Below are 23,032 nucleotides of genomic sequence, written 5' to 3' on the forward strand. Positions count from 1 at the left end.
ATAGTCTTATTTAGGGACTCTGTGGTGGGACAAACTTGTTCCTTTTAAACACTGAGATCTACTCACACCTACGGGAGCCTTCAGAGCACCTGAGAGGCCGCCCATGGACCTGAATCCTGTGCAGCTACGTCACCTGTGGTTTCTTTTCCAAAAGCTTTTTCTTCTGATGTGCTCTCTCAGGCTGTCTCCTCATTTCACCCCACCCAGGCAGCCTGAGTTGAGATCAGTTTCTGCTATGAAACAATAAGGTTTCTGCTGTCCAGTGAGATTTTGGAGTCGCCCCTCTTCTGCACTAGAAGAGGTCTTTTGGTAAGGAGGACATTAATGCTACCAACCGGAGGCAGATGCCTTCTTCATGGTGGGGAAGGAGGGAGAAACAGATGAGCCTCTGATGTGACTATAGTGACAAGGCACCTGGTCATGGGAAGGGTGGAGAGGAGGCAAGGATGCTCTAGATGGCAAAGCAATAGTAGGGGCACAAAGCTGAAAAGGCCCCGAAGGTTTCTGGGTGGTCAAGAAAATTGTAACCTCAGAACTAAGGACGCTGTCGGGACATAGAAAATAATTGAAAATCTCTCCAAGTGACTGATTTCTTCCTAAAAGTCCATTTGAAGTGTTCTACAAATATTTATACCAGCGTTCTAAAATTCATTACTTTTTATGACAAAAGTAGTACAATGATTGTTACGAAGAAAGGTAAATATCAAAGTAACGGATAACCAAGAAAGCGAAAGACTCACATAATTCCACCGCGCTGGAAATAAACACTGGTAATAGTTTTGGACATTTATACTGGGATTTTAACCAATTGTTCATTTATATAGTGAAGACATCTGCAGGAGAAACCATGTGTCTGGACTTGCCTTTCTACCGTTCGTATCTGGAGAGCTCTCTACTGGTTTCTTTACAATAAAGCTCCAGCCACCATTGAATCTCCCACAGGAATAGTGCCCCCCAGCTCTGGGCTGCCTCTCCAGTTTAGAAGCGGTAATCTCACCCTTCACCCTCACCCAGGGACATCTCGCCTGTGGCTACTATGGCATCTTGGACGAGTCACACGGATCCAGAGACACCGTAGCATAACAAGAAAAAGAGGTTTGGTTTCTGCCCCCTGGTTTCAGACATCGAGCTTCTAAAACCATTGAAAATCCCTCCAAAAAAACTTCTGCTATTTAGTCTTTTTTTGACACTTTATAAGTAACATATGTATGGGATACAATTTGATGTTTCAAGTACCTGTGTGCATTATATATTAATCAAATCAAAGTAGTAGCTCATCCATCAACTCACATATTTATCTTTTCTTTGTGATGAGAATCTTCAAAAACCTTTCGACTAGCTATGTAAAATACATAATGCTTTATGACACGGAGCTTCTCAAGCCTCTGTAATTTCCTGAGTGATAGGAAACGTTCGACGCAGAGCTCCTAAGTCCTTGGAATTTCCTGGGTGATTGGAGCACCGTTAGTTCCAATGATGTGATTCTTAGTGGGCTTCTGGAGAGCCTCGGATGGAGGTTGGTTGCCAAGGGAACCAACCCTGCCCTCAGCTGGGTGGAGCTCTGCGTCATCACCCAACTGCAGCCCTAGGGAGAGGGTGGAGACTGAAGTTTGAGTTTGTCACAATGGCCAGTGACTTAGCCAGTCAGGGCTGTGTGATGAAGCTTCCTTCACACCCAAAGAACTGGGTGTGGAGAGCTGAGCGCGTGGCAGTTCATGCTGCGAGGACGCAGAGCTCCATGCCCTTCCAGCACGTCCTGCCCTGTGCATCTCTCCCATTTGGCTGTTCATCTATACCCTTTGTGATACCTGTTGTAGTAAATGTGCAAACGCAAAGTGTTTCCCTGGGTTTTGTGAACCTCTGCAGTAAATTAATTGAACCCAAGGAGGCGACTGTAGGAACTTTGGTTTATAGCCAGGTGGTCGCCAGTAGAGGTGACAATCTATTTGCAGCTGGCATCCAAAGTAGGAGAGCAGTCAGGAGGACTTTGCCTTCGACCTGTGGGATCTGGCATTGCCTCCAGGTAGACGAAGTGAGGATTGAGTAAAATTATAGTTGGCATCTTCTGGATAACTGCTTGCTTGGTGCAGGTCGGGTCAGAAGTATCGTATGAGAATTGTGTGAGAATAGGAAACACACTTGGTTTTTCCATCTCTCACATGTCCTTTCCCGGGATGGTGTGGGCAGAGAGCACCCCCAGGGACCCCCAAGTGCTCGTCTGTCCTTAAGGCTTCAGGATGGTCTGTTTCTCAGGCCGCCCTTGCTGACCTCCTTCCTTATTGTCTAGCAGGGAGAGGGAAAGCGCGGGACTGGTGGTTCTTGAACACACACCAGCAGAGGGTTTAAACACATCCCAGTCTTTCATCTTGTGGCCGAGTGCTCTGGTTACACAGCTGATAGGTGGGAGAGGCGGTGCTGGTGGCAAGTTAGAAGACCCTGCCGTTACAGACTCTGGGAAAGCTGCCTCACCTCTCTGGGCCTGATGTCCTCATAAAGTAAGGAAGTTGGTTCTTGGCCTTGGCTGCGGTGTGGAATCACTCAGGAAGTTTAAATAAATTGGTCCCAGGACTCCCCCTGGGGCTTCAGAGTCCCTTGTTCTGGGATCTGGTTTTGGGCTCTGTGCTGTGCTGTAGATCTGGTCCCGAGGGCCCAAACATAGCCAGGCCAGAGCTGCACTGGCCCCCACTTCCGAGAGTATCGAGATTGCTCACCCTCACTCTGCTTTCTCTCCCTAGGTCTGGTTACGCGCACTAAAAAGGCCTCCTCCTAAGAGAGTGTTAGAATCCTCAACTGCCCTGCTTCCGGCAGATAGTAAAGAAGTTGTCCATTAGCATCTTCGAGCCTCAGGAAAGTAGTAGGTGCCTACTCCACTCTGTTCCTTCTAGATGGCACAGGAAAACTATCCTGAGCCCCCCGCTGTCTATTTTTCCGCCCACAGGTTGGGCTGTGACTATTTTTTGTCACACCACAATTGAGCTTTCTGAGTGACTGAAGCCCTGCCCTTTCTTTGGGACTCGATCTTCGCACAATCTCTGGCCCAGCTCTGCGTGGCGCGGTTGCGAGGCTGGGTGGTGTCCTATCAGCAGGGGGAGAGGGAGTTCGGTCCCTGCTTTGCTTCCTCACCTGTTAGCCCTTTGGTCTTGGCCTGGGAGTCTGCTTTCAGAGAGGAGTCCATGCACACTCACCTGTTTGACTCCATTTCCCTTCTGACAGGCTTCAGGGAGGAGCATAGTTACTTCTGTGCGTCTGCGTCCTAATTTATAACAGCTGGAGGAAAGGCTGCAGAGGGGAATTGAGTGGGTCGGGAGGAGTCAGATGTGGGGACTGCAACTGGCTACCTTGGAAAGAGCATTGAACATCTGAGTCAGGAATCCTTATTTTCCCTTGGAATTTGCTGGAGCTGGAGCGCCAGGGCTTGGAGAGAGACAATGAGAAATGTTGAGCTAATCCAGAGCTGGGATGCTCAAGCTTGAAGGTGCACACAGGATGCTGGGGACCTGGTTAAAAGGAGATTCAAATTCAGGAGGTCTGAGTGGGGCCTGAGATTTGAGATGTCTCTAAGCTTGCAAGTGATGACGGTCAGTCTGGGCCAGGGGCCACCCCTGGGGTCACAAAGGGCGGATCCTATGGCTCTTTTCCACTTCAGTATTGGAAGCAGTGTAGAATTGGCAACTCAGGGACTTAGAAGGCGTAAAGTCCTGGGGCAGGGCCCTGGCTCCATCACATACCAGCAGTATGGATGGATGCCTTCCCTGCCTTGGTTTTATCATCAGCAAAGTTTAGATATTAATCATGCCTGTAGATTGGCTCTGTAGAATTTCCAGAGGATCAAGGAAGACTATGCAAAATAAAACCTGTATTATAAGACTCAGCCTGTGAAAGTATTTCCTGGTTACCACTGATAAAAAGGATCTACCGTCGTGGGCTGCTTTAAGGGGATCAGAGGATGTGAGAGATCATGAATTCTCTGAAGATCACAGACAAACTCTAATAACAGCCCATAGTAAGAGCACAACCCACTCAGGCAGAAGCCTGGCTAACACAAGTCCTCCTGACCTTGTTCAATGTGGCTTCTCATGGACAAGTGAAGCAGGAGGGCTGGTGTGACCCCATCACATTATCCTGGTCATAGGCACTGCTAGTAATGCTTACATTTGTGTATCCCATGCAGCTACTTGAGCATATGACTCATTGTTTTCACTGTCATTCCTCTATGAGTGTTTCTGCAACTGAATTGTATTAAAACCTTTTTATAAATATGTTACCATGGTTAAAATATCTTTTGTGAGCTGGCAAGACCTATATTTGGGCTCAATTTAACTCCCTGCTTAATTGCAATTATAGTATTTAGACAGTGGGTTAGGACCACAATGCTCAGGCTGTCCTGATCTTGCCTGATCTTGGAAACTAAGGAAGGCAGAGGGAAAGAGGATCACCATTTATTGTTTACCTCTAGGTTTGGCTCCTAATATCTATTATCTTATGTAATATCTATTATCTTATGTAATATCTAATATCTCAGCAATCCCACTTGATAGGCATTCCTATTCTTAGTCATCAAATTCAGGAAGTTCTTCCAAAGCCACATAGCTAGAAAGGAGTGGAATTGGGATTTGAGTGTAGGATAATTTGACTTCTCACTTTAGGCTTTCTCTGCTTCCACTCTGACTGCCCTAAAGTTCCAAGTCATAGCTGTTATTGGAACACCAGGAGAGGAAATAAAATATGACCCCAGTCTTGGGTCGCCATGCAATCCTGATCCAATCAGATGTGTCTGTAGAGAGAGTGCCAACTTGTGCAAGCATGGCAGCTCCTGCTCTGCCCTTGTGCATAGGAGCAGGGAAGGAGGAGAGCAGCTCAGTCCATGTCAGAACAGCCAGGCAGGTCCACCATAACTGCGGCCTAAGGCACACCCCTTAGGAGGGGCAGTAGCTGGTTAAGAAAGACATTTAAAAAGCAGATGAGAATGAAAGCTTCATCCTGTCCCAATCCTGGCTCCAGGCTGGCTGCTCTCTGACCCTGGTGTGGTCTTTGGCTGCAGTGGCCTTGTAGGTTCCAGAGATGGAACTCAATAGCATCCCTGCTCTTTACCTCTGGCCCGCATGGAAGTCACCCCTCTGCCTGGCTGTGGAGACTGCTGTGTGGAGAGACACATTGGGCTGACTCACGGCTGCATACACCTGGGAGCTTCTGGCCCGCAGCTCCGTGCCACACTGTCACATGCCTCATTTCTCTGCCTCTCCATTTTTCTAGTGATGGAGGAGGGAGAGAGATCTGACCCGTGTCACAGGCCTATGTGAGACACCATTAAAACTGACTTTCTGGAATCTCCATGGGGTTGCAGGGTGAAGTAAGGTGATGTTCAAGCTGTCTGTCAACCAGACTCCAAAAAATGACTTTGGAGAGCCTCGTCGATGCCTGTCACCAACAAATCATCCAGACAGACAAACACCATTCAAAGCTGACAGCTAGCATCTTGACTTTTGTCCTTCACACCATGCAGATGTGGGTGTCTTTAATTACTCATCCAGGTTGCCCCATCTCCTCCACACTCGGAAGGGCTCAGTCCCTTTTTCTCAGTTGGCTCTGAGTCTTAATTATCTTTCAGCACTGTTGCCTCTTGGAATGCTGGAAAGGAAATGCTCGACCCAGCTGGGCCCAGGCCAGGCCTGTTGCAGAACAATGTTTATCTCTCAGCTGGAATACCAGCCCTGGCTCTGCTGCCAACTGAAAGGGAGCGGAGCGTGGTGCCTTTTCAGCACTTCTGTGCCTGCGGAGCTGCTAGGACTTAAAATACTGACCTCTTATTAGACTTCATTTCTGGGTGTGCCTCAGTGAACAAAGCCACCAGTGTCCTGTATTATTTTTTTTAATTAATCCCATCATGATGATTTTCCCTTTCATTATAGCAGCTGGTGTTTATTTATCATCTACTCTGTGCCTGGCAGCGTGCTTTACATATCATTTCACTCACACCTTGCAACTCTGTGAGGTGGGCACTTGTACTGCGGTCATTTCACAGGTAAGGGCCCTGAGGCTCAGGGAGGTTAAATCCCCCTCCCCTGCTTAAGGTCATACAGTAGCCAGCAGATCATGCTAGAATCCAAGCCCAGCAGCCTGACCACCGTGTATACCTGCTAGCCATAATCTTCCTCCTTTGGAATCTGATACATGTTCGGTTCCTTGAGCCTGCCTAGAAGCAGGTACTAGAAAAGTACCCCCAAAGATCTGGAGCTCTGATTCACACCTTTTCCCCACAATCTCCCTTCCTATGCTTACTACTCCAGGCTAAAGGAAGGACCGTGTAGGCTTAGGTGCCGTATCCATCCCACCAAAGTGAGGGTGACAGCCAGGTTCCCAGAAGGGCACAGCGAAGATCTTGGCTTACGGAGACTTGCACGTCTTTAACCAGCTCCACGGGATGTTTTAGAAGAAGGAGGCTCAATTTTTTTTTGTCTGAAAAGGAGTCTGGGTGCCTGAAGAATTGCTGGTGGGAGATAACGGGGCAGGGTGGCTGCAGGGCACTCGACGCTGAAACCTTTCCTGCTTTCTACTGCTTACTGTTCTTCCACTGCCTTGAGTTTGGCCCTGCCATCCTTCCTCTCTTGCATTTTCTAGGCCACAAAGCCAACAAGCCATAATTTTAAAGGAACCTTGGCCAAATGTGGTGAGTGATGCTGTGTCTTCCCCCAAAATATGCCGAAGTCCTAATTCCTGCTACCTGTGAATGTGACCTTATTTGGAAATAGGCTTTTTGCAGATGTGGTTAAATAAAGGAACGTAAGATGAAATGCTAAGGATCTCACAGGCGGACCCTAAATCTGACTGACGTCTGGTGAAAAGAGGAACATCTGAGACAGAGAGACATACAGAGCAAAGACTGTAAAGACAGAGCTGGAGAATAAAGTTATGTCACCACGAGCCAGCAAACACCTGGAGCCACCAGGAACTGGAAGAGGCAAAAGCCTCTGGAGCAAGTGAGGCCCTTCTGATGTCTAGATCTTGGACTTTGAGCCCCCAGAACTGAAGAAAGATAAATTCCTATTGTTTTAAACCACCCATTTGTGATGATTTGTTACGGCAATGTTAGGAAATTAATACTCCAAGGCAAGACTGAATTCTCAGCCAAGTCATTGGGAGAGGTCTGAGAGCATGGCAGAAATTTGAGGCTGGCCAAGGTGTCAACCTTAGCCCACACCTGGCCACATGGGTGAATTTACTTCTCTGGCTTCTGTGCCTTTGGGGACAGGGATTGTGTGGGAGGCCTGGATGCTGATGCTTGCACCAGCTAACTAGAGTTAGAGCCGCTCTGGAAATCTACAGTCCATTTGGTTCTGGAAAGCAACTCTCCCTCCCACTTTTCCTACCCACACATGGCCTGTACACTTCTGGCTGGGAGAAGAGAGAAGGCTGGAGCACAGGAGATGTGTTACTTACTTTCCTCTCATGGCTGAGACAAAATACTGGATGCCTAAAGTTAAAAGGGAAAGGGCTTATTTAGCTCATAGTTTGTAGAGGTTTCAGTCCATAATCAGCTGGCTCCAAAGCAGAGTGGCACATGGCAGAGGGGCATAGTAGAGGAGAAACAGTTCACACTACCTATGTGGTAGCAAAAGCAACAAGGAAACCTTAACACCATCTTTCTACTCCTTTTATCTTATCCAGACTACAGGGGATTAGGGCAGTGCCAAACCAATCAGTGGACTGGGTTAGTAATCACACACCCTTAATCCCAGCATCACTCATTCTAGATTCAGCCACCTCTGAAAATGCCACTTATGACCGCATGAGGCTTTTGGGGGGGACATCTAGGTACGAATAACAGGAAGTTCAATTACTCCACATATTAGGGGAAGAAGAATTTGTGAATGGCCTTTGGAAGTTCATAAGGAAAGCAGCATCACAATGCTTCCTCTTGAGGGGGTTCTGGAAGAGGGTAGAAGAGGAGGGAGGGAGGACAGTGTATGTCAGTGGTGGCAGTAGGTAGAGCCATGAGGCTAGAATGGCTGGGTGAGTAGGTCCCTGAGCAGGACTGACAAGGCTCCATCCTCACCCCATACTCCATTTCTACCCAGATGTAAGCATTGGTTACATCAAGTCTGGTGTCAATCCCTTGTGGGCAATGCAGGGAGCGGGTACCTGAGTAGAGTGAAGCCACAGGGAGAATGGGGGACAGACTGTGAAGGTGTGTGTGGATCAGAAACTCACTGGATAGCATGTGCCAGTTAAAAATAAAAATATATTCAACACGGAAACATCATAACAGTTTGGGAACAATCTCTGATGCCAATCAAAGAACCATGTGATATCAAATGTAGGCCCACTGTGCTGCACATGTATTATTATTATTCAGTGTATTATTCAGTGTAGCCTTGTTAGCCTGCATTTGTATTCCAATTTTTGATTTATTGATAAGTACATGAAAAGAGACAGAACAAAATAACAATTGTATACAATTGTTCACCTGTTAAGTGATGTGAAGTTTTAAAGGCGAGCTACAAATTCACTTCAAACTTGATGTTCATTTTCATGGGTCTGTACAGTTGTGGGTCTGAGGATAATCAGTGTGCCCCTGGTATTTTTGCCTGAGTAGTTGTGTGACATGCTTTTATTTTAATTTATAGCTTTTACATGGCTCTCTAATGGATAATAATGAGCATTTTTTAAAAAAATTAGAATTTATTGGAAACAAAGTGTTTTGGAAGAAATGTGAATGCTGCAGAATACCTGGGCTTGGGCAGAAAGGGTCAAGGGAGGCTTGGGTGATGAGAATGCTAGTCAGGAACATGGACATTAAACAGTGAATTCAGTGACAGTAGAACTTGCAGATAGCCAGGGGGCATGGGGATCCATGTTCCACAAAGCTTCTGACTCCGCACAGTGTTATCATGGTGTCACTTGACAGATTCTCCATAAATCCCTAATAAATAAAATAAGTCTTGTGGGACTATATAGTATCAGAATACTGTACCGTGCAACAGAGTATCATCATGGGAAGCTCTCAAGATGCACCCACAATCATAATGCACGGGGCGCTTATAGAGGACGGTCTTCCTTTCAGTGCCCCCAGCTGGGTGAGCTCTCCCCCAGTTCATTGCACCAAAAAATTGGGTTTCATTGTGGTGGACTTTACTTCTTATTCTCTTTCCAGATTCTTTCTCCCAAATAAATTCTCCTCAGTGACTGATTTCAGTTTGTAAACATTTTTTTCCGGTGACCACTCCTTACCGTATCTAATTCTCATCAATCCAAGCTGTCCTTATTTTTTCTCTGCTCCTTTGAAGCAAAGTCTATTACTTTTTACATCATGTCCTTGGAGAGCTCCCAATCTCTCTGTCTCTGTCAAATAACAACAACCTGGTTGACATATAATTTAACTGGCATAAAATCCATTGCATTAAAACATACAGTTCAGTAGTTTTGGACTGTGCAGAGACCTGTATTATTATCACCACTGATTTCATCTCCCCAGAAGAGCCCTTTGCCCATTTCCGGTCATTCCCCATTTCCTCTTCTTCCAGCCCCTGGCAGTCGCTCATCTACTTTTTCTGTCTATAGATTTGCTTAATTTGAACATTTTATATAAATGGAATCACATGGTGCGAGGCCTTTTGTGTCTGACTTCCTTTACTTGGCATAACATTTTTCAAGTTTCCCTTGTGTTTAAGAGTGCAGTGGTGCTTTGTTCTTTTTTCTTTTTAAAAATGTTCCCTTGTAATAGTTACTTTTGTTTATCCCTTCATCAACTGATAGGCATTATGTTGTTCACGCACACTTTTGGCTATTATGAACATTGCTGCTCCAGCCGCTCATGTTTGAATTTTTGTATAATTGCTCATTTTCATTTTTCTTGGTTGGATACCTAGGAATGGAATTCCTGGGTGTTATGCCTTGTATCTAGATGTCTCCCCAGGTGGAACTTTTTTGGAGGTGGCTGGATTTAGGGTGTATGAATGTGGATCTAAGGTGGTCTGATAAGTAAATTATCCCACTGATCGGTTTAGCATGGTTCTGGGTGTGAATAACGGGAAAGCCCACCCTGAGTGTAGGTAGCACCACCCAAAAGAGTTGTAGCCTGAATGGGAATAAAAGGAAGAAGGAAGCTCTCTGCTTGCCGCTTCCTGCCTACCTTGCCATGGACTGTTTCTCGTCTGCCTTGCCCCTTTGCTACGCTGTCCTGCCTTGCAGCCAGCTGACTATGGAGCAAAACCTCTGGAAACTGTGAGCTAAAATAAACCTTTCCTCCCTTCACTTTGGGTGTCAGGTATTTTGTCTCAGCAGCCTTGGCAACAAGAAAAGTAAAAATACTGGGTCATGGCTATTCCAAGATTAATATTCTGTGTCAAACATTTTAAGAAATAGTCAAGTTGTTTTCCAAGGTGGTCATAGCATTATTTACATTGTCTCCAGCACTATGGAAGAGTGCCAGTTTTCCACATGTTCACCGACTCTTGTCCATCTTTTCCATTTTGGCTCCCAATCTTTTTATTTTATTTTGTTTTACTTTTATTAGTACGTGTTTGCAGTACATAGTGATTACATTCACTGTGGGGAATTGGTACATGCACATAACACTTCTCAATTCTTTTTTGCCCCTCCTACCCATCCCCCTTTTATTTTGCCAGCATCAGATTAATTTATTCATCTTATAAGAATTTATAAAGCTAATTATCATATATACAGATTAAATACAAGACTAAAAGGCCAAAAACATGTAAAACATGTTAGGCAATTGTACTGTCAAGGGACACTTTTAAATTCGTTGTCTACAGTGGATCACAATAACTTTTTTTTTCCTATTATCTGTCTTTCATTTTAAACTTTATTTATATATTAAGTTTTTCATATAAGAGAAACTGTGATATTTAAGCTTGTGTGTCTGATTCACATCACTTAATATTATGGTCTTAAGGGGCATCCATTTTCCTACAAATGATTCAAGTTTCTCCTTTAGAGCAGAGTAATACTCTACTGTACATAAATACCATGTTTTCTTTATCCATTTATAAATCTTTAAAAAAAACTTGCTTTTCCCTTTTTCCTGCTACCCTCTGGCCCACTGATGAGAGGATTGTCACATTAGCCAGAAGCTGAAAAACTTTTACCTGAAGTATACATTTAGACCACAATTATTCCTGTTTACTCAGGCACAAACTTAGGCCCACTTCAGAAAGGAGTTCCTCCCAAGCTCAGTGAACAAGAGAATAACATGGAAATACCCTTTTCTTGGCTCCTAGAGAAGCTACCTGTGTGGTGTGTATGGGTTTCTTGTTCCTTTGAGAATGAGATGTAAGAACAACAGAGTTTACACAATACTCACCACTCCCTCAGAGTTATGCTCATGCAGAAATCTGTCAGCCTTCTACTAGCAACAAACGTGTTTCTGGCATGCAGTCTGTCTTCTCCCAGAAACCCCACGATTAATTCCTTCGAGCCTCTTTATTGTCTGGATGAGGACATGGAAGATCTGAGGGTTAAGTGACTTACCTAAGTCACCCAGCAAACAAATGGTGGAGGCCAGCCTTCAGCTCAGGCCAGGTATTTCAGGTATTTCCCCTCACCCACCGGCTGTCCCCAGTGGCTCAGACAAGATGAGGAGTTAGCGTGACCCTTCCTCCTTCTACATCCTGGGCATTCTTTGCTGATAAACACAACACTCACAGCCTCAGGCCCTCCGTTGCCTGCCTCTGGCTTTGCAGGGCCTGCCCTGACCATGTGGGGCTGGTTTGGCAAAAGCCAGACTCCACCATTTGCTTTAGCTGTTTTCTTTTCCACTCCATTGTTTCCATAGGATGTCTCGCTTCCCAAAATAACACTGGGGCATTCCAGGTAAGCACAACATCCGACCAAAATCCCCATTCAGCAGCAAGTCTGTCACTCGGGTTTGCCATTGTTTCCCTCCCTTCCTCTGATCACTTGGACTTCGACAGGTTCACTGTGGGGCCTGGACAGAGAGGGAAGTGGGCAGGAGGGACTCAGCAGACCCTTAGCCTCTGCCCAGTGCTAGAGGGTGACATCCACACTCCCCTCTCGCTACCTTGGCGGATGTTATGAGGACACACACAGCACACTTTTATGAACCTGATAGCATTTCCGAGCAGCCTTATTGGCTTTGGCTGTCTGTGTCTACAGCAGACAGTATGTGATGCTCCTTGCTTGGGTCCTTTTCCCCAGCTGTAAGGACGGCCCTGAGCACATCAGCCTTTGTGTGTATTGCAGAGCGGTTTTCTCTCTCAACATCCACCACCCTGCAGTGAGCTGCTGAATTGCAGCTGCTGTTTGTTTTCCCCTCCGCTGCTCTGTGAAATTTTCCTGTAATCTTCCTTGGTCTGTATGACAGTTAATGTCCAGAAGAGCTAATGTCCTCAGATTTGGCAACTTCACAGCATCCTCCTTCTTTTCATTATAAAGGAAAAAAGAAGTTAACTGAAAAGAGATCTTCGTCCCAATCGCTGTGAGAAGCAACTCTGACTTAGCTCCAAAGGAGTTGCCGTTGCTGCCTTTGAACCTGGCCCAGAGGTGACCCCTCTCCAGCAGGCTACATCCTCTCTCATGGGATGGTAAGGCCTCAGAAACTGTGGCTGAAGGAGCGAACAAATGAATGGATCCCATGGAAATTCTGGAATGAATGAATCCCATGGAAATCCCGTGGGAGACTTCAAACATGTGCAGAAGTGAACAGAATAGTGGAGAGAAGGTGCTGGGCTCCATCACTCCGGTTTCAATGACTGTTGGCTCATGATCAGTTTTGTTTTTATTTATATCCCCACACTTCCCTTCTGCTGCCCAGGTCACATTGAGCCAACTCCCTGATAGCACATCATTGTAACTGCGTCTCAGTCTGCATCTCTAAAACCTAAGAGTTTTGAGAAAAAGAAAGCCTTTAACACAATATCTTATAACACCTTAAATATGAAACAGTTCATTAATGTATCCAATCAGTGTTCACTTATGCCCAGTTGTCTCACTGTTGTTAGATGACTTGAGATTTCATTTTTTTTTTGGTACCGGGACTTGAACTCGGGTCCTTCAGCTTGTGGGGTAGGCAGCGGAACTACTGAGGTAAATCCCCGGCCCTGGTATTTCATTTTTAAGTATTGTTTTTGGCCGGGAAATTTGTCAGTGGCTTTAAAAATATTTTTTTTCCCATTAAGTTTATCGGTACATTTTAGGTATAAAATACAGTTACATTCATCATTGGGATCTTGTACCATTACATGAGTCTCTTGGTTCTTATTTTTTTCCCCCTTCCCTTGCCCACCCTTCCCTATTTGCAAAGACCTTGTTGCCATTTTTTTCCTCTTCTCATATTTTTTTCTTTTCCCTTTTTTTCTTCCCCTACCCCTCTCAATTCCCCTGCTCCTTTAGACCTTTTCTTCCTGTTACACAGTATCAATTATACATTTTTTAAATTACAATATCAAGATCTAGGCAACATTACCACAGATTTTACACAATTTAAAAGGATATAGAAAACATATTTCAAAAATCTGTTTTGAAATAAATTTGACAACTTCTAAGAAGTACCTTGGAAGACAAATTAATGAAGCTAACTCTGGAGGAAATATAAAATTTGAAGAGCACCTATTAAAGAAAGTATATTCCTAGCTTGAAAACCTACCTATATGACAACAGCAGGCTCGTATACATTTTAACTGTTAAATTATATCAAACAGTTAAAGCAGAAAAAGAAGAAACACTTCTCCCCTCATTTTAGGAACTCAACATTGTGCTAATCCTAAAACTGGATAAAGATAATAGAAGAAAAATATATGAACATAGATAGAAATTTGTTTAACAAAACAAACTATTAGAAGTCAGATCTGGCAGGATGTAGAAAGTGGTTTTGTTATAGGGATGGCAGTGTTGGTTCAGCATTGGAAGATCCACTCCCAAAAGTCATCATTTTAACAGAGGAAAGGAAAAAGCCATATGATCCTGTCACTAGTTGGAGAAAAAGTATTGGACTAAATTCTACAGCTGTTCATGGTAAAAGCTATCAGGAGACTAGAAGTAGAACAGAACCTTCTCAACAGATTAAAGACATGTACTCCATACTTCCAGCGAGAATGCCTTATGTGAATGGAGAAGATACAATGCTTTCTCCTTAAGGTGGGGAACAAGGGCAGATATGCTTACTCTTTATCTGTCCATTAAACTTTGAAACCTAGGCCCCACCAAAATAGTCTGACAATAAAATGACACAATTAGGATAGGATTGGCATGGCAGAAGCAAAATCTTTATATGTAGATGAAATGATCATCTACAGAGAAAATCCTAAGAAATCTCTAGGAGCCCCTAGAACTTGTACTTGAATTTAGCAGGATTAGAAAATACAAGGTATATATAAAAATTCAGGTCTGTGTATATTTGCTATAAATGAAGAATTGGATATTGAAATTTAAAAGTTATGTAGGAGTACAAAGGACCTAGAAAAGTTAAAAAAAAAAAACAGAACAGTGTTGGAAGATGTTTAGTACCTAATTTTAAGACTTCTTCTAAAGCTACAGTAATCAAAGCAGTGTTGGTGTAAGGAAAGACATATAGATCATTTGAATAAAACAGAGAACTTAGAAATAGAACCACACATATATGGTCCACTGAGTTTTGAAATATTATTTAACATTAGCATTTTATAGAATATAAACTCAATTCAAGAGCCAAGGAATAGTATTTTCAGCAAATGGCACTAGAATACTTGGTATCTGTATATAAAAAATTAACCTCAACCCTTTATTTCCATACATGAAAATAACTTGAAGGGATCTATGAACCTAAATAAGAAAGCCTAAAAGTATAAAACTTTAGGAAGAAATTATAAGGGAAAATGTTTATGAATTTAGGGTGGGCAAGAACTACCTAGTATACAAAAGACTTTGATGTATAAAAGAAAAAAAATTGATAAATGAGATTCCATCCAAATTTAGAACTTTAAATGACATCATTAAAATGAAAAGTAGTCCTTAAACAGACCATATTTGTAATGCATATAACTTTTGACCAGAATATATAAAGAACTCTTACAGCTCATTAATAGACAACCCAATTAAGAAGTAGACACAAGAAGATGATAAATAGCCAGTATAGCACAAGGAAATGTGTGAAAGTCTATAATCAGAAAAATACTAATCAGTAAAATAACAAGATTGAATTATACACTCATTAGGGAGATGAAGTAAAAAGTTTTAAAAGCCTTGTCATGACTTTTTCTTTTTGTTGGATTCTCCCCCTTTGCATTTAATTTGTCACGCCCAATGGATTCATTCTGCTGGGTTTCCTGGGGTTGTGATCCTCATTGTCTTTTCCTAGGGTATTGTCTAAAATTTTTTGGAGTACTGGTTTGATATTCATGAAGTTCCTGAGGTTCTCTTTATCATGAAAGTATCTTATTTCTCCATCCATTTTGAAAGATAGTTTTGCAGGGTACATCAGTCTGGGTTTGAGGCTGTTTTCCTTTTGGGCTTGAAATACATCACTCCAAGCTCTTCTTGCCTTGAGGGTTTGCATTGAGAAGTTTGCTGTGATTCTAGTAGGCTTTCCTTTGTATGTGATTTGTTTCTTTCTTTTCTCTCACTGCTTGTAGAATTTTGTTCTTCTGTTGGATTTCTGGAATCCTAACTATTATATGCCTATGTGTAGATTTTTTTTGATCAAGGCTATTTGGAGTCCTATATGCCTCACTTATCTGTATGTCAAGTTCTTTCCCCTCCTTGGGAAGTTTTCTGCCATCACTTCTGTGAACAGTTTTTTTATGTCATCTGCACTCTCTCCTCTTTCTTCATTGACTCCAATCAGTCTTATGTTATTCTTCTTTGCATCGTCTAGCAGCTGCTGGATTGATTTCTCATGTTTCTTTACAATTTTAAAGCAATTTTTCTTTTCCTCCTCACTAATTGCAATCTTTTCTTCTATATGTGAAATTCTATACTCACATTGGTTCATTCTGCTGTGCAGACTTTCAATGGAGTTTTTAATCTCTTGGAAATCTGTTTGCATCTGTTTTATGGATTCCATTTGTTTCCTGTGTTGGGATTCCATCATGTTCCTCAGATCCTCTATTTTTTTATCTGTGTCCTCTCTAGATTTATTAATCATGTCTTGCACCATGAGCAAAATCTTTGCTGTTATCTGAGTAATTATTTCTGATTTCATTTTTCCCAGATCTTCTTTTGTTGCCAGTTCAGAGAGGCTTGTTTACATGTGTTCTCATTTCCACGGGGCGGGGGGGCGGGGTGCTTCTGGCGCTTGCATGGCTCACCTTCTCTGCCCTAGGAGCTTGGGATGATGGCGGAGAAATTCCTTCTGGGTGCTTAAAAATATTTTTATGAGTATTTTGGCGGGGGGGCAGTGGGTCAAGGAATCATCTAGGAAACTGATTAAAATGAAGATTCTTAAATTTCACCCAGGCCTAGAAAGAGCCCCAGAAACTCCTATCCTTAAGCACTAGCATCTCCTGTGACTTTGATGGACCTGGTGGAGCCGGGCTCTGAGGATTCCCCATCCGCATCTGTTAAAACTCTGCTTCTTCACCTTAGCTTGTGTTAGCTCCTTGGCCTCCCCTCTTGCTGTAGCCAATCTTGTGTTATGATCAGTTGCAGTGAAGTAATCCTGCCTCTCTGAATGTGCCATGCCCTTCATCTGGCCTTGGCTTCTGGCTGGAGCGGGCTCTATCCCCTCTCCCCACCAGTCTTCATTCACTTGACAATGATTCATCTTTGGGTCCCGAGTTATCATCACTTCCTCCCTGTGGCCTTCCCTAACCTGAGGTCAGGTCAGATGTCCCTCCCAGCTGACACCCCGGTACCCCACCCTCCCTGTAACACTCCCATCAAGATGCTTTGTCACTGTTCCTGGCCTTGCTCTCCCATCAGACCCAAAGCTCTGGGAGTGGAGAGTCACCCGTTTTGTTTACTCCTGTGGTCCCAGATCTGGCCATGCACCTGGCCCACTGCCAGGGTTCAGCAAATCATCAAGGAAACGGAAATGGAATGCAGTTGGAAGTTTATTTCAATCACACAAACTAGGAACAATTCTGCTAGCAAAAAACATCTGAATTTTATTTGTATATGGTATAAAAATCTCAAGCACTGACAAGTATAGGCAAAGCACAGGCAAACTATAAACATCTATTTCCCAGACATTTTCTATGACATTTGTTTGCTATGTGTTCCTTTTTGTTTTTCAGTGCTTGCTGACAGATATATAGCAGTCACTATCAAAGAATTAAGATAAAGAAAGACATTTTTTATCCACTTCTTTAGTTCTTTCCTTTTATTCAGAAAAGGTCATCTTTCTCCATATTTATATCTGGCTCAAGGAATGCCAATTTTTTTTCTTTTTCTCTATTGTCATTTACTCACAAGACAATGTACAATCTATTTTTGCACTGCCCAATAAAATGGGGACTAATTTCATGCTGTTATTGAGTACTAGAAATGTAGCTTGTCCCAATTGAGATGCAGTGTAAATGTAAAATATACATTATTTTAAGAGCTTCGTATGAAAGAACAAAGTATCGCATGAAAACATTTTACACTGACTTCATGTTGAAATGACAATATACTTCTAGTTATATCTCTGGGGACAGCTGCTGGGGAAGTCAAAACACCAGGAGCCCAGTTGGCTGGACATGGGTTCTGGAACCAGGAAGGCCCATGATGTGGCAGGGGTCATGGAAGTCTTGAGAAACCCAGCCAGTACCCATGCAAGATTGCCAGTAGTGGCAGAAGATGAGGCAAAAGCAGCAACCAGAAGCACCATGACTGCATGCAGGTCACTGTACCATGGTTGGGGACGGTCTAGCTAGAAATGAGGGTAAGTGGTCAAGCCAAGGGACAGATGGGGCCAAATGACACTGAGGAGGGGAAGTGCAGCACCGACCCAATAACTCCTGCCTCCAGAGATTCTGATCCACATTGGCCCACTGGACCTCTCTGGATGTCTTATGAGAACCTCAACTTGAGCATGCCCATAACCATAATCTTGGTTTTCACCTCCAAGTCTGTCCCCTGATCTAGTCCCTTTGTGTCCCACCACAGCTCAGGAAATTCTCCCACTTGTTCAAGCCAGAAGTCTGGATATTAGGCTTGAAATCTCTCTCTTCAGCCAGCATATGTACTGCCGAGTCTGCCTCCAAACTGTATCTCGCACTTATCCACCTTTCCTCAAATCACTACCAGGTGCCTGGACCACCAGCATCCATCATGGCTATGGTGGTAGATTCCAAGTGGGCCTTCCTGGCTCCTCTCCTTCCTCTCTCTAGTTCTTTCTCCACATGGTAGCCAGTGTCATTTTTTCAAGTACAAACCATCTCCTATCTCTGTGGCTGTACAACCTTGCAATACCTTTTAGAATAAAACCCAACATCCTTACCATGATCTACATACAAGGTCCTGTAATCTCACTCCATCAGCCTTTTGCAGCTTACCCTGAGACCTCCTCCCCCTCATTGCTCTTATGTCTCATTTTTTCCTGACCCATAAAACACAACTTACTGTTTTAGGGCAGAAATTGGCAAAATACTGCCTTCTTCTGTTTTGTAAATAAAGTTTTATTGGAACACAAGCATGACAAGAGATTTATGGACCATGAAGTCTAGCATTTTCTATCTGACCCTTTACAGAAAGTTTGCTGACCTGACCTACCTTTGACATTGTCTCAGGCTCTTTCTCCAGCCTGTGATCCAGTTAGTTCCTTGCCTGTAGGTCACAGTAGGTCTACAAGATCCTTCTTCAAACAGACCTTCTTAGCTGCCATTACTGTAACAGACCCCCTTCCTTACAGCTTTATTTGTTGTCATCCCACTCAGCTATTTACCTTTCTTTCTCAGGATGAGGTTGCATATTTGTTATTGAACCTCTTTACTGTTAGTTTCCTCTTATAATTCTGAGTTTCATGAGGGTGAAGCCTACGGCTACTGGTCAAAGTGTACACTGAGCACCTTCTTTTGCTAATAAACTACTGGAATTTCTGCACGTCCTAACCCTTGGCCCCTGCAGAGTGGCTCCCACCGCCCAACCACAACCCTGGGCTGATCCTTTCCCACAATTCCAGTTCTCCTGAGGAGTCTGGAAGTAGATGATGCTTCCTGAGAAGAGTCACGCGCAGAGTCTGAGCATGTGCTTGGCTCTCCTAACAATCCTCAGCCATCGAGGAGTTGTGGCTCCACCTCACCGTGTGACTGACTTCCGTTCTTAACAAGTCTACAAGTTTCTCATAATTCCACGTGCAACAGAAAACAGAAAGTGACCCCGGAGCAGCGGGAATTCATCTTTTCAGTGAAACTACCACAATTCCCCTGGGGAGCTACAGATCCAGAGGAAGTGCTTGCAATCACGTCCTCCAGCCACCAGGGGGCTGTGCACCCTCCAGGGTCCTGACTCCTTAACTTCTTAGAGTCCTGGTGGGACAGCTAGGAAAGTAGAAGGGCAGCAACAGCTGTGGGGAGGGGGCAGAGGAAGTGCTCCTGATGTCCCAGCATACAGGTAGAAAGAACCTGTGGACATGCAAGCACATCACTCTGAGACACAGAGCCAAGCAGTCCTGCTTCAGATGTCCCCAGGAAGTCACAGGAGGAGGAACAGAGCAGGAAGTGGCTTTGAGAGCCACGCCCTCTGCTTCACAGAGAAGAGAGATCTTCTGAAGGGACCTATCTGGTTAAAGTTAGAACTGACGAGGACTCAGGGCTTCTCATTCTCTTACGTCCTTCATGGTAGTCCTAAGCTTCTAGGGCATTCTTCAAGCAGTAGCTCTGATGGCTGGACTGGACACGATTTGAGTTTCTCTGGAAAGCTTTCAGGGAGAAGGCTTGGGAGCAGCTCTGGACTTGGGCTCAGAGACCAGAGCTTGAATCCTGACATCCAACAGCCCCTAGCCGAGACTAAGGCCTGACACCCTTCCCCTCAGGTTTGCAGGTGTAAATTAGGATGAGAGTCCTTGCACTGCTGGGCAGTTCTGAGGATACCAGGAGGCAGGACCTGCGAGTGCCTAGAAAGTAACAGACACGTAGCTGATACATGGTGGTCAGTCAGTACTGGGTTTTGAACAGCCATGTTGGCAGGGATGGCAAAGCCAGGAGGCTACACAAGAGGAGATGGAAAAATACAGTGAAAAATTTAAGTAAAAATTATTATAGTAAAAGACACGTTGCCATTAATCCTCCTCGAAACTCGCCTCCTACCATAGAACACACTTAGTCCATCCTTCCTGACACTTTCTGAAGCAGTTCTGGAAGTCCTCTTTTGTGAATGTGTTTACAAGGTGTGATCAAAAACACAGTGCATGCTGCTTCTGAGGGCCATCCAACGGAAAGGTGGGCTCATAAAACATGGTGATTTGTCTTCATCCTCCTTATTCACTGGATCTGGCACTGTGAGACTTCTGGCTCTTCCTGAAAGGCAAAATGACTATGAAAGGCGAATGTCTTCAACCAACTCAGGATGTCGAGGCAACCACAACAGCACAATTAGAGATAGTCATGAAAGAGGACTTCTGAAACTTCTTGAGAAAGTGACAAGAATGACAAGTGTTTGAAGTGAGGAGGAGTATTTTGAGGGGGATTAAAGGCAATGTGTCTTTCACTGTAATAATTGTTTTTATTTAAACAGACACCATATATTTTAATCACACCTCATATATCCATGGGATATAATGACTTCTATCATAATCAAAAATAAGTTTATTGAAGGCAGAATCCCTAACAAATGCCCGTGTCTTCTCAGAATGCTGATACAGCCAGTGACTCTGGGCCACCTTCAGTAAAGGGAAGAAATGAACAAACATTTGCCTCCTACTGACAGGACATTCTGTGTGAAGGTGCTCAGGAAAATGGCTGCTCCCTGGCCCTTGCTCCTGAGGATGAGGGTTTGTTCCTACCTTACTTTCTGGGACACCGGGTTCAGTATTCTTTGCTATTGTCTTTGGTTATGTCCTTAGAATAGACATTTCACCCTCTCTTGGTCATTTTGTAAGTATTTAGTGGAGCAATGCTATTGTGATTGTGGCATTTTTACTTTCCTAGAAGGTATAAACAAGTCTGTGTGTACACAGACTGTGACTATTGCCTGATGAGCCACTGGCTGGCTAGGATAGTGATGGCTCAAGGCCATGGATTTGGTCCTAAAGCGTGTCTTCCTTGGCCAGGAGTAGGGCAAGTAGGGCCCATGTACATCCATTAGCTTTTCTGAGAGAATACCTCAATTCCACAAGCACAGATATTGGGATATTAATGTCCTCGGTGGGACAAAAAGACATTTGTCTTAATGTGTGAGCATTTATTCAGAGTTCCTTGGGACCTCAAAGCATCCTGCCTTCAGATTCACTCATGCTCTACGGATTCTGGGCATTCAACAGACCTTGTTGGGGGCAGAGGGGTTTGAGAGTGTGGGGTGCCAAGCTGCCCACCACCCTCCTGTCAAAGATGGACTCCTTGGAGCTATTCGCACAGGGAGTTTCTCTATAAGATTATATTTGACCCAAAATTCCTGCAGGTAAAAATCAGCTTGTAAAACAGCACATCACGGACTTAAAATAATGACGTGCAGGCTCTGTCCTAGGTGATCTACGTGTGTCATCTTGTCTCATATCTCTCTTCCCATCTGTACAGCTATAACTAGCCCTGAGTCATGGACAAGGAGATCGAGGTCAGAGGAAAAAGGAGCAGATTTTAAGAGCTCTGAGAGGAAGGGTTCTGGTCTGGAACCCGGGCTAGCACCTCAAGACCTGCAGAATGATACCAAGAGTGGAGCAAGTGGGATTTTGAGCTGCAGAACTGGTTTCAAGTGGGGTTTCTACCTCTGGCAACCTGCATGGTCCCTGTCTGGCCATGTCCTGTCACCTGAGCCTCATCACACCCCCTCCATGGGCCTCTGCCACACCAGACGTACACACCATCTGAACCCTAGCGATGCTATTTGGGTAGCTTCCTAGGAGCAAGCTCAGTCTGCTTGGCCTGAGCCTCACCCCTCTGTTAGGCCGAGCTGGCACAGCAGCCAGCAGCCTCCCTGATTCCACATAACCCTGGTATTCCAGCCACTGAACTGCAAGGGTGAAGCATCCCTGGGGAGGGTTCTCACTCTCAGTCTGGGACTATGGGACCCTAGGCTCAGGATCAAAGTGTGTGGTCTGCTCTCTCCAGGGTGACCCTATAGCCCTCTTTAATTAGCTCAGAGCCTTAGAGCAATACCTTTTCCAGCTTCTTATCAGTGCTTCCTGATAAAGTAATTAATGGGTTTCTCTTCTCCACTGAGCATCCTCCTGCCCCAGAGGGCAGTGCTTGGAAGGAAGGTGCTAATTAGCTCCTGTGTGATTATCTGGTTAAAGCAACTGCAGCCAAGTCTTTGCAAATCTGCATCCTCCCCTAGCAGAGGCTCCAGCTCTCTGACTGTTTATTCCTGTTGCTTGGCGCCAGCTCTGCCTATAAAGCTCAGCCCTTTGCTCAGACAGCCCCTCGGTCTTTCCATCTGCTTCTGCAGGTGGCAGCCTGAGACCTAGCACCCTGCCTGGAGCCCTGGAGCTCCTGAAAGACATCAGGGAAGTTTCCAGAAACAGGCCTTACAAAGCCCATCCGACTTTCCAAGCCTGCCTCAATGAGAGGAGCCAAGTAGGGGTGGTGTGCAAAGACCTTCTCTGGGGCCAGAGAACTGACTCTGTCCTGAGTCCTGCCACTACCCCAGCGGTGTCACCTTGGATAAGTGACCCTTTCTCTCCAAGTCTCAGTTTTCTTAGCTATAAATAAAGGGGAAGGCTGGTCTATACTCAGGGATGGCAATGTGAAGTTTTTGCTAATTTTGATGACTTAGTCACAGCTTTGCACTGTGCTGAGAGTCATGAAGCTATGTCCAGCCTCAGTGGGAAGACAACTCAGAGGTTGACCATGATGCCTTTCATGGTCAATGTAAGAACACTGTGTCTCTCCAGTGACACTATTGGCATTCTGAAGGGCAATTAAAAGGCTGTGCCTTTTAGGATGCTTAGTGACTTCAGACAATCTTCATTAAATGGCAAACAAATATCCCAGTGCTCCTTCGTCTA

General features: G+C 44.4%; 1 long non-coding RNA gene across 1 annotated transcript in view; it reads right to left on the reverse strand.

Moving 5' to 3' along the window:
* Positions 1-16,834: 16,834 nt before the first annotated feature.
* LOC110347934 (uncharacterized) overlaps positions 16,835-23,032 on the reverse strand; it is a 53,717-nt gene continuing 47,519 nt past the window's right edge. Inside the window, exon 4 of the long non-coding RNA XR_002392860.2 lies at positions 16,835-20,390. This is a non-coding gene — a long non-coding RNA (uncharacterized LOC110347934). The remainder of the gene's footprint in view (positions 20,391-23,032) is intronic.

This window comes from Heterocephalus glaber, unplaced genomic scaffold, assembly GCF_053883595.1.
Source record: "Heterocephalus glaber isolate CG9 unplaced genomic scaffold, H.glaber_assembly_v1.0 deba00001457, whole genome shotgun sequence".
NCBI classification, from domain to species: Eukaryota; Metazoa; Chordata; class Mammalia; order Rodentia; family Bathyergidae; genus Heterocephalus; species Heterocephalus glaber.